General features: G+C 37.8%; 1 protein-coding gene across 7 annotated transcripts in view; it reads left to right on the forward strand.

Moving 5' to 3' along the window:
- The first annotated feature begins 865 nt into the window (after positions 1 to 865).
- LOC129279714 (serine/Arginine-related protein 53-like) overlaps positions 866 to 12,081 on the forward strand; it is a 30,970-nt gene continuing 19,754 nt past the window's right edge. The window contains exons 1-2 of one of the 7 annotated variants that reach the window (XM_064110852.1): positions 866 to 926; positions 8,891 to 8,988. The gene's annotated coding sequence lies outside the window, so the exon portion shown is untranslated. The other 6 variants (XM_064110851.1, XM_064110853.1, XM_064110856.1 and 3 more) reach the window with 6 other exon arrangements.

Raw genomic sequence — 12,081 nt, forward strand, 5'->3', positions numbered from 1 at the left:
TCTAATGCGCTGAGTGAATCACAAAATACTACCGCTCCTGTATAAAGACCGGGTAATTGGTTCAACCAATTTAATGCTAGTATAATCGCTGCAAGCTCTGATCTATAAGACGATGTATTATCTTGGAGTCTCATTGAATGTATATATTTGTAATAGGGTACATGAAATGCTGCTGCTGCTTTTCCAGTTTCAGGAGACTTCGAACCATCAGTGAAGATGTGTAAGAAGTTATACCATTTCTTATGTATTAAGGACGTTCCACAGTTATGTTTGTGCACATTATGATCTGCGCATAATTTACACTCTGCGCGCTGACGTCACAATGGATGAACAGGTGATTAATTAGCTGCGGGTATGAGCTGATTTTTCTCATCTTCTGCACTTTAACTGCAGATCCGATGCATTATTTCATGAATATAAAAAATGGAATTATCCCATGGACCATTCAAAAAAATATTCTCTACAATTTCAAAATACTTTACTCTGCAGTGCTGCCAAGAATCACGAATATTAGTAGGGTGTCTGGACGTTTTTCAGAAATCACCTATTTTGTGAATTAAATCACTGTCACGTAGCAGAAAGTGAAGAGAATATCTGAAATAACATGTAAATCAAGTTTCATAACTCACAAGCATTTAAATCCAGAGATATTTGCTTCTAAAGTTTGGCACATTTTCAGATTAAAACGTAAGCGATATCACACCGATAGTGGCACATTTTGCTTGACCTAAAACACACACACAGCTGCTATACGCCGCATGCGCATCGCATTGAAGGGGCCGCGCCGGGGCGGAGTTGGAAGGGCGCGCAATACATTCATTACCGCTTTCGTTGTCAAGTTTGCCTTTCAAATACGCAACTTCTCAACTGCTCATGAATAATGCGTTCGTAGACGGACACGTCTGGGTCACTGCTCTAGTTGAAAGGTCACAGATACGTCACAATAGAGATTACGAGTACTTCGCCAAGCACAAGGTTGCATCTTATTTAGAGTGGAGATCAGTGGTTGCATCACAATGCATAAATCATCGGACTTGCATTCAAGTACATGTCGTATGTGCACACAATAATGGTGTGTGGATGTATGTGATTTACGTGCACCGTGCCGTACCGCGATATATTATGCATTGCCATTGCTTTTGTGTACTACCAAGGAGCTTCTTGGTACTACCAGTACCAGGGATTCCCCGATGTGCGACGGCAACCCACGTGCAGCATGGAGTGATGAGTCATTAGTATGACGTACCAGAATGACATTGCAATACGTCATAATAATGTTCTTACCACCATAGGCGGCGGCGGGACAGGTTTCCCCCTAAATTTGAGGTGGGGGGGGGGTGGTCCCCCTAAATTTTAGTTGATAATCTGTTTTATTTTATTTTTTTCTGCTTGTCAATTTTATTTCCTGCGTCCCCCCCTAAAGTCAGCGTGGACCCCCCTAAAATGTTTCTGCCCCCCCTAAAATTTTAGTTGATTGCCTTTTTTTTTTGCTTGTCAATTTTGTTTAACCTGTTATCATCACAAAATTTCGGGTGGAACCCCCTAAATTTTTTGACTTCGCCGCCAATGCTTACCACACGCCAGATCAATTTCCTCATCTCAATTTAAGGTCTATACTTGACTTAATAAAATGTTTGAAAGGTGAACTCGGGGCTGAAAATGATTTCTAAATAAATAGGGTAAGATTCACCAAGCATAGGCTGGAAATTTTTATGAAAATCTGATAAAAAGTAACTAAGTTATTGAATTTTAAAGATTATTGATGTTTTGTGAAGATAATTATATGCACGTCGTCATCAATATTCATTAGGCCGATTATGTCACATCCCTACTCTTTTTTCTTAAGATATCACATATAAGATGTGAGTATGGTATGTCTCCTTAACAAGCCTTGCAGCAAAGAGTATCAAATGTATTAAATCTGTTGTCAGTTTTTGTTTTCATTCTTGGAGGACAAATTGAACATAATTTTATAATATACGAAAAAATAAATTGGGATATTTCACGTGACACGATCACTTTGCTCATGATTGAATATTGATGAAGACAGTAAAGAGTTGTTTCACTGAAATCTTAAGCATGCTGTAACCTTGATATCAAGTGTCCAATTCTAATAATTTCGACTTTTGTTTCAAATAGTATTATTTTTCACATAGAGTTTCATTCCGATTTCATAACGATCATTGCTGATTTGATTTATACCCCCCCCCCCCTCACCCCACATACATACCCTAAGTCTTACGTTATTTATCATCATTGTCAACCACCATCGATCACGCCCTATTGTCATATTTTTATTAGGGCAATTCCATAAAATATGTACGTTCGAACCTCTATATTTGGGATCTTCATGAAATTTTCGGTCTCTATGATTCTTGGTTCTTTTGACAGTCTGTAACGCTGTCAAATGACCATGACTTGGCCAGTTTATTAAGTGATGTAAGACTTTAGAAAAATGGGGGTCGAATGTACAGAAAGCTTGATCATTTTACGGAATTGCCCATTATCCAAACCATCATGCAATCAAAACCATGCACACCCACTCGTACATCATCACCCTGAGTTCATTTATCACAAAGGCCAATCATCATCGTGAATCCATTTCATCACTTAGGGAAAAAAAGAAATAGTCATTAAAACCATGCATTGTGGAAAGAAATATAGCATTGATTGTTTAAACTTTTTCTCTGTTTGTATATGTCCATAAAACCATAAACATCAGAATCCACACTTCATTTCATGCAGGCAAATCATCACCATCAAAACACTTCATCATGGCGCATTATGTTTACCATCATTTTTGGATGCAATTAAACTTCAAGATGAAAATATAACTTTATTCTACTTTTCTTTACTTCAGATTTATTAGGAAACGATAGAGGGGTTTCGATCGTCGGACCTAAGAAATGAGAATCACCGAGAACTCAAAAATAAAACACATATATAGAGCTTGTATTTCTGTTTTCTTGTCAACTATTCAAGTCATCTTTATTCTAAAATCGAGTTGACATATATGATATATGCTGTTTCATTTCAAGATGCTTAACTCACACAAAATAACGGAATAATACCAAGTGAAATATTTTAAACCGTTCACAATTGTAAAATGTCCACAAGGTTTTTCTGAAGAACCTGTATATAATACTACTGAGAGTAACTGCCTCAATATCTTGTCAACTTTCAATTGGGGAAAACATTGAATACACGAACTACCATACGCATTATTCTTTGCATGAAAATTGCTGTATTATTTGGAAGTTCAGCTGAATATTAAGCACAATTTGGGACACGACGTGGTTTTTATGAATAGGCCTTTCAAGCCTCTTGTGTTTTCGTTTTGTGTATCCCCAATTATTCATTTTCAAAACATTGAGTTCCCCATGAAATTGGCGGCATCACAGATCGATCACCGCAAGGGGCTTACAGAGTGTATATATAGTGCATTTTTTTCTCTAATCTGCACATACCGTTACGACTCTTTACATTCTTATAAACTTATTATCACAGAGTATATAATCATCGTATTATCGTGGCCATATACAGCCGAGGCGATAATACTTTATTTGAGCAACAGAATCCCTACCCGACTGCTCTACCTTATTACATAATATGTATTTACACAGGTATTGATTCATTTACAAAGACAATATATTTACAGAACAAACTCGTCTTTCTATAAGAGTAAAAGTTCAGTTCAATTTGTGCATATTATTCACGCAATTAATTACTTCGTAATTACTGCGTAAGGGCCTATACTCCCAATTCAGAATAATATGTTTGCCAAGAGCTTGCTTGATTACTGCTGTGTTGTATAATAAATAAAAAGAGCTCCAGTGTTGACAGTCTTCGATTTATACATAACGCGATGATCTTCCACCACAAGATGATAACTTGCTGAACTCAAAAGGTAAGTCCACTCTTCATGCTCTTTATTTTCGAGCGTCTGTTCAACTAACTCTATTTCTGCATGAATTGTGTTTACACTAAATTGGTACAAATAATGTGTTCACGTGTGTTCGTGATGGTCATAACGTCAAAGGTCATCTATTGGTCAAAATATCATGTTGTATACATGTAAGCGATATAGACCACAGACCCGTGAACGACCATGTTCATGAATGCATAGCAGAACTAAATGCTTCAGTCACTATTTTCTCCTTCCGGAAAAAAAATATAATCGAGCATTCATTGCAACTCGATATTCAATACTAGTTATAATAACTTTATATTTCTGAAGCTTTTTTTTAATTCCATCTATTACAATCGAGTATACATTGTAGCTCGATTTATGCAGCTAATTCTTTATATCAGTTGCCGTTTTCTTGCATCTATTAAAATAAGCTCATTCTGGCAATCATACCTTATATAATTCGATTTATAGGCCCAACTAAACTTTCTCAAAAATTCGCACATCTCCTTTCCAATAATCTTCCAACAATGCTCCATCCCATGTATTTTCTTCGTCATCGCTTTCATCATTTAAACTCTCGTATTCCACCTTGCAAGATTTATCTACACCATAGCCATCTTCTGCCTCAACTACATAACCGGTAAACCATACCTTTGCGTTGTCTACTTCCCATTTGTGTCTTATCTTATACCCTACTAATTCTCTTGCTGATATATCTTTAACATACATATCCCCACTGTTCAAGTCTTCAACTACATCATTTTTGGGATACGAGTATACAGTTTGTGTATTGGACAAATAGACAAAATTCATCGACTCATTGTTTTTACTGAGGACGAATGCGGAGTACCAGTTTTCTCCTCCATCATCTTCTGTTAAATGTTGAACAATTTTACCAACTAAATCATTGTAATCTACGTTTCGGCCTCTTTTCACTCTTTTTCTTGACTTGTTTTCTATCTCAGATCTCTTCCTTTTCATTTCTTCTTTGAACTGGTATACCCTCTCCTCTGGTGCGAGCAGGATTTCCTCTACTTCGTTGTCATCCTTGTCAATTTCTTGGGTTCTTTCTCTGCTCCTTCTCACGACTGAAATAAGCTGTTCCTTTAACTCTTCCCACGTCTTCACTCTACCCCTTTCTGTGAAATTGAAGATACCTTCTGTGTTTTTCTCTCCGAACACATATCGTCTAGCTTTCAATTGTACTTTCAGCATTTCCAATTTAATGTCATTGTTCTTCCTAGCGAGTCCTTGATCTATTTCATTTTCTGACATCCATATACCACCACATACATTTCTGACTTCCTCGTATATATGTTCCTTTCTTACCGTTTCCTTTTCTTCTTTTTGGACCTTGCTATCTCTCCTTTCTCTTACTTTTTTCTCCCTTTCTTCCCAAATTTGCTTCGCCCTCTGACAATATTCCTTCCTTTGCTTGACAACCTGCTTTCTAGCTATACTCATGTACTCCGCCCTTTTCTCTTCTTCCAATTCTCTGACCCATTGATTTGTATTGTTCTTAGTGTACATTATAATGCTTTCCACTGCATAAATACTCGCCCTTGGCTTCTCTCTCATTATTCTATCCATCATTCCGAAATCTCGTTCAACGGATACATTTGTCTTAGGTACCCCACTAACTTCGTTTTCATTAACATCACTATATTGAGAAGAAATGTGCTCTCCAAGGAGCCTACTCGTAATCATGACATAACTACTGAATATAAGTTCGAGAACTTGTTTTGTAACTGCATTGTCTCCTATGAGAAGTGATTCATATACTTCATCCCTTTGAACTGGTATATCGTGGAATAACACGGCTGTGCCGTCCAATAATGGCGATGAGTCGACTGCCCATTCTTCAAATTTTGACAACATGATCTTATATCTCTCGTCCATTGTCGTTATTCTCTCCTTACCCTCCAATACTCGCCACAATGGGGCTGTTACAAACTTATTTACTAGGCCCAATGCCCTACACCCAGTTAAAAAGTGGGGGACATTTAGATCTGAGTCTACTGCTTTAATTAATAAGTTATCTTCCCTATGATCCGCAAAAAAATCCTTTAAATCATGTCTTAAATAATAAACACCTCCTCCATTATGAAATAAAATATTAAATCTATTACCTTTAAAGGGTGCTAACGGAACTAACGTTTTGCCCCTTTCCTTCAGAAATGCTCGGAAATGTACGGGCTTCCCTGATTTCTCACATCCTCTGTCTTGAATCGATTTACACACCGTTCTTACTAACCGAACTATCCCACCTTCTCCACCTTTTGGCGCCACTCCAACCTTCTGTGCCCCTACCTGTTCTCCATTGAACACCATATCTTCCCAGACTTTCAACGTTTGTCCCGCCTGGTCTGCCAACCCGACTACAAAATGTAATCCGCAAAAGTAATTATTCATTTTTGAAAGTGATTCCCTTTCCAAGTCTGATAATTGTGCCCATTCTCTAACAACTGTTGGCAATATCTCTCTTCTATAATTTTGTAGAAGCTCATTAAATTTCTTTTGTACTATGTGCCTATCACTGATTGTATTTTTTATTCTTTTAATTACATTATTTATTTTACTTCCATCATTAGTTACCAAACACACATCTTCTATTACCGTCTTCATCGTTTCAAGCATTTCATCTGCTGTACCCCCAACCCCTGCTCTGACGCCTAAGACCAAACACTCCCCACTACTTAAATGAATATCATACGCCCCATAGTGATGACCATACTTGGTAGTACCATCTCCTCCAACTGTCATATCAACCTCCTTCTCATCTAAGATTTTATTAGCTGCTTGTATTAAACTGAGAGCTCTGGCTTCCATATACATAGCAGATCCAAAATCCTTCTTTGGTACAGACTTAATATTTACATTACAGAGCCCTTCTAGTACAGTTTTCACAACCTCACCACCTTTCCTAGTACTAACACCCATTGAACAAACTAATTCTTGTACTACTGAACGAACTTCATCACTGTATCTCCCTCCTTCCTTTAACTCAACAACGTGCGAATCGGCCTTCAATCTTTCTTCTAATTTGTTGATCTTCCCAGTCATTTTCTGCATTTTCTTTTTCATTCGAATGTTTTCTTTTCTAAGCATGTAATTAATCTTGTTCTTCGCTTTCAAATAACTTCGGCTCTGTTGCCTTCGTCTTACTAAGTCACCGTCTCTTCTCACAATTTTTTTAAGCATGAATATTCTATTCTCGAGGCCAGTGATTACTTTCCTTTTTTTGCACAATTCTATGTTCAATCTTATGATGGTTTCTTTTCTAACTTTCATCGCATTCAACATCCTATCATTCCGCTTCTTTATATTCCTATGTTTGGCACATGCCTTTACAAACCTTACGCTGCATGCATCTATTTTTTCTTCAAGTTTTTCAATTTTTTTCTTCAACCTTATAACAACTTTCTTCATATATAACGCATCTACTTTAAATCCACTCTGACGAGGTCTAACACAGTTCCGTCTACATTGACGGCACACCCTTGAAACAGTACTCTTTCTGAATTCTATTCTGATGTTTTTTTTCTGTTTCTTTTTCATTTCTTTTCTAGCGAACACAAACACATCTTCCATTATACCTTCATTCTTGTTTACTCTTTTGTTGTTCTTTCTTACATTATCACACAAACTTCTTATCTTTTTGTACAAATTCTGATTGGAGATTAGCGTCGTATCTACATCAAAAAAACCTTCTAATAGAATCTTGAATTGTCCAGTCGTTAAATCCCTCTTCCTTCCCCATGAAAATAATTCTAGGACAGCGCCGTTCGTGAGGCTCTCCCATCCTATCTTCTCCCTATCATATTCCCCACACAACACGGCCTGCACATCTCCCTCGTAAATACCCAAACGATTACAATGTGGCCCTACTTCTGACAGTGTTTCGAACTCAGTTGTTTTTTCATTGCCCTTGCCCTGATTACATTTCTTTTCGCTCTTTCTCTTCAAATTACCAAGATGCACGTGACGATATGTATTGTTTTGAAACATATTTACAAACGCCAGCAGACAGTGCTGCCGTGACTCATCGCGAGGTCTTTGCTGTTCGGCATCACAATAATAAAAAAAATGCTTGATATCTCGATAGCGGAGACAGAGATCATCTTTTTGGGGCCTGTCATTGTAACAGGAGGTTGCAAATGAACGTGAATCCGACATGGTATTACGGATTATTTATATAACTTGGAGTATACTGGCAAGTCAATTTTTTGCAAGATTAAACACACGGGATCGGATTAATCTATACAAAATTCGAAAGGCCAAACCTATTTTATTGACTTGCAGTTGCACGAACGGTGACGGTGAGAACTTGCGGAAGTATGAGGCTGAGTAACGGGCTGGTTCTCGGGTGCGTAGACGAAGAACGCGGGAGGAGAAACCGGAGAAGCACAGCCACAAAATATCAAAGAAAGGGATGATATATCACGAAATATTGATGATCCGAGAAGCAAAGACCTCGCGAATCGCGATACATCCACTCGATGTACAAATCAGTGGATGCTTGAAGAACAACACACTCGATAAAAAGAGTGAAATTGACATAAATATAGAGCAGTCGGGTAGGGAAATCCTCTACACAAAACATGCACAAATTATATGAACATAAAAACCTCAACATTATTAAAACACATCGTCAATGAATGCACACACAACAAACACAACCGCGTGGTAATTCTCATCATAGCCAACGTACATGTTCCACCTCTACACACAGACATTCACACACCAAGTCGTAGTCACGCGGGCTCCCCATTCACTCATGTGTTTTCAAACTCGCGCGCTTGTGCTCACGTGGACGGCATGCCGCGAATTTGCATATGATGCAAATTAATTTGGGATTTACGCGCTCTACGTATGGCTTCGTTGTCAAGAAAATAGACGCGTACGCCACGCCTCTAGATTTCGCTTGTCTGCACAAGGGTATTTTCAAATTGATTTTGCATTGTGATCTCGTGTAATCAGCCCAAAACTAAATGCACCATCGAAATCAGCGATCCCGGAAATACTTAAGTCCAGCTGGACAAGTTTGTGGCACCCTCGATTGCTCTGCTGTCGCAAGGGTAAGCAGCAATTTCGTATTATCTTTACTTCATAATATAAGAGAAAACTTGTCCTTAGAAGCATATTATAGGAAATTTAATTCCCTTTCGAACCATATCATTTTTGTTTTAAAAAAATGATCAGATCACAATTTTCTGAGCGTTCAAAGGGGACCTTGTATTCAAAAAGTGTGTGCCATTTTCGCTTCAGTACGCGACGCGCATTGACGTGCGTGTATTAGGTATGGGCAAAGAGCTCCCACAGCTATCGCTGAGGCTATCGTTTGATCGTCCAGACACCCTAATATTAGCCCGAGTTTGAATAAATGGTAGAGTGGTTTTGATTTTTTCTTCACATAGATACTAAGCATTCGGCGCATTTTTGGTGTTTTAAAAAGCACATTTGCTCTAATAAAAATGGTGATAGTTTAAAAACAAGCACATGAACCCCTATTTTTTAATGTTTGTACCTCTTAGGTATACCTTCCTCTACAACTCTGCAAATTTTTGTGAAAATGACATGGATTTTGAATAAAGTGCAGCATTTATTGTACGTTTGTAGTTTGTTACTGAAATTTTACATTTTTTAGATTGGGATTTTGTTATCTTTTACGCCATTTTTAAGAACTGACAGTGCTGTTAAACTTAAAATTGCAAACAAATAGCACTATAAATATATTCTCCATTCTAACGATACAATTATTAACTCTCTTGCGAAATTTGATGACTTTTTCATATATTTTGACTGAGTAATAGAGGTTTAAACTCATTGTAGTAATCTTGGGCGGTCTAAAAATGCCAAATTCTTTTGAATGCGCAATTCTTAAAAACATCAATTTGGGTGAACTTTGAAGCTCTATAGCAAAAAATCAAGCACATGGACCTATGTTAATTTTTGCATATTTCGAATATTAAGGTTCTAAAGTATCTATGTGCAAAGTTTGGTGAAAATGACATGGATTTCACTTTAACTGTGGAACGTCCTTAATTCGTTAGGCATTTTGGCCTGTGTTCAAGGCGTTCTTTCTGTTTTATTTTTATATTGAAGATTGTGCATTTGTTGAATAGCGCCGTCTACGTCAGGTATGAGATCGAGTGTATAAATACACTCTTCCAAAATAATTATGATTCCGACCTGGCGCTGTTTAACTTCAATCTCTTTCACCTAAATTAGTGATGAATGCTAGCATTATAAAATATATATTATTAACGTCTGACGAAAAGAATAACCAACCGATCAGCTGACGAGAACGCGAATCACGTGATCTTCATATCAGCTTCGATCGCGAGTCAGAAGAGAGGAGCAGTTGCCCAGAAAATCAGGAAAAAGCCGTGAAAATGTAAGTTCCCCTTCATTTCTTTCAATTTTTTTTATTGCTAACAATGTATTCAATTAGTGAGATCGAAATGTAATGATTAGACAGTACGATAGCTTGTAGTTTTGATAAAATACAAAAATAATCATCTTCACAAAGATTTCTGACACAAAATACTACTGATGTCGCCTATGAGGTCCATACATGTAATGTTGGACCTCATTGGTACTAGGAGTGGTGTTGAATGTCGTCTGCTGAACCGAGCAATACTAAAAGATTACTATTCAATAAATACAGCTGGTGTTGACGTAGACAGCTGGCAGCCGTCAGTTTCGAGGAGTTTTTAAACATTTTTTTATTTTTTTTATTTCTCCTCATACACAGACGGCTCGCTATCGTGCAGCCACCATTAGGAGACTTACAATGCAAAATCCCCCCGTCGGGGCTCTTCAATTTTTGTCTTTAATGAATCAATTTTTTGAAAATTAATGCGACCGAAATGCAAATTAATATTCCCTCTTGGCATTAATTGCCAAAAAACGGGGAAAATCAAGTTAAAAGGAACAAAAACAGTGACTTACCTCGGCTGTCGCGCAACTTCACTGCCCTGTTTTATCCGAACTTAATACACATAAACATATGGCCATTGAGTCCCCTGTACAGATCGCGCTAGAACTTCGGTCTCTGTATTTGGTGAGTGAAGCCAACGGAGTTCAGCTGAACAACCAACATAACAGAGACCGAAGCTTTTGGTCTAGTGTTGACGATCTACGTGTAATTTCCCTATTCAGCAACACCAACCCTCAGGGATTGGGAAAATCGTGATTTCAAGTTTGGTGTTGATGTTGGCGTTGATGAACTGTAACTCACGAACAGGCAGCGAATACGATGAAACATCCCCGTAAAATCATCTTTTACAGTTAAGATGAGCGCGATTCATTAGAGTTTTATACATTTTAATGAAAAATAATCTTTATGCTTTCTGATTATTGCAGTGATTTTAACCTTTGCATTCTGTATGATAATATTTTATTGCAATTTTTTTCCGATTTCACTTTTGTCAAGAATTTCTCGCGTAAAGTTGAGATGATCAGCAGCGAATCGCAGAGGCATGACGTCAAAGGCTATCGATAACGCGATCGGTATCGCTCCTCTGAACTCAGGCAGGTGTTGGAGCTCGGTCCGAAAGACTTTTCTCGTTCTCAACACCAAACACTGTACTTGAAATCACCCATTGTCAGTAGAGGCGCACGGCCAATATTGGAGACTGTCTCCAATGTGGGAGATTATCTCCAATATCAGAGACTTTTGTAAAGAATTTGGGTATCCAATTTCAGAGACAGTCTCCAGTTTTGGAGTCCAATTTCCTTTGTTTACATTTGCTGCAAAAGGATTACCTTGGTGGCAAATAAAAATGTGATAAGCAGATTCCTCATGAAAAATTACCCCTTTTCACCGTCTACTTTAAAAATTCACTGTCTACTTTTGTTTTGATTAGGATTTTTGTTGTCAATCACACACAAAACAAATGGGCTTCTGACCTCAGTGAGACAAAATTTTGGGTGGAAAAAATCATGCTTTTGTTGGTGTTGTTTCTTTTGTCCTTTTGCAAAGCAAGTCTCCAATGTGGGAGATTGGGCCGTATGCATAAAGACAAGCAAATGCTTTAAGCAAAAGCAAGAGCTGGTCAAGCAAAAGGGCAAGTTCAAGCAATTGCTTAAATTCGTATGCACAAGCTTTTGCTTGTGCTGAAACCTTTTGCTTGCACTGCCTAAGCAATTGCTTTTGTGTTGGACAA

This window comes from Lytechinus pictus, chromosome 16 (assembly GCF_037042905.1).
Source record: "Lytechinus pictus isolate F3 Inbred chromosome 16, Lp3.0, whole genome shotgun sequence".
Lineage (NCBI taxonomy): Eukaryota > Metazoa > Echinodermata > Echinoidea > Temnopleuroida > Toxopneustidae > Lytechinus > Lytechinus pictus.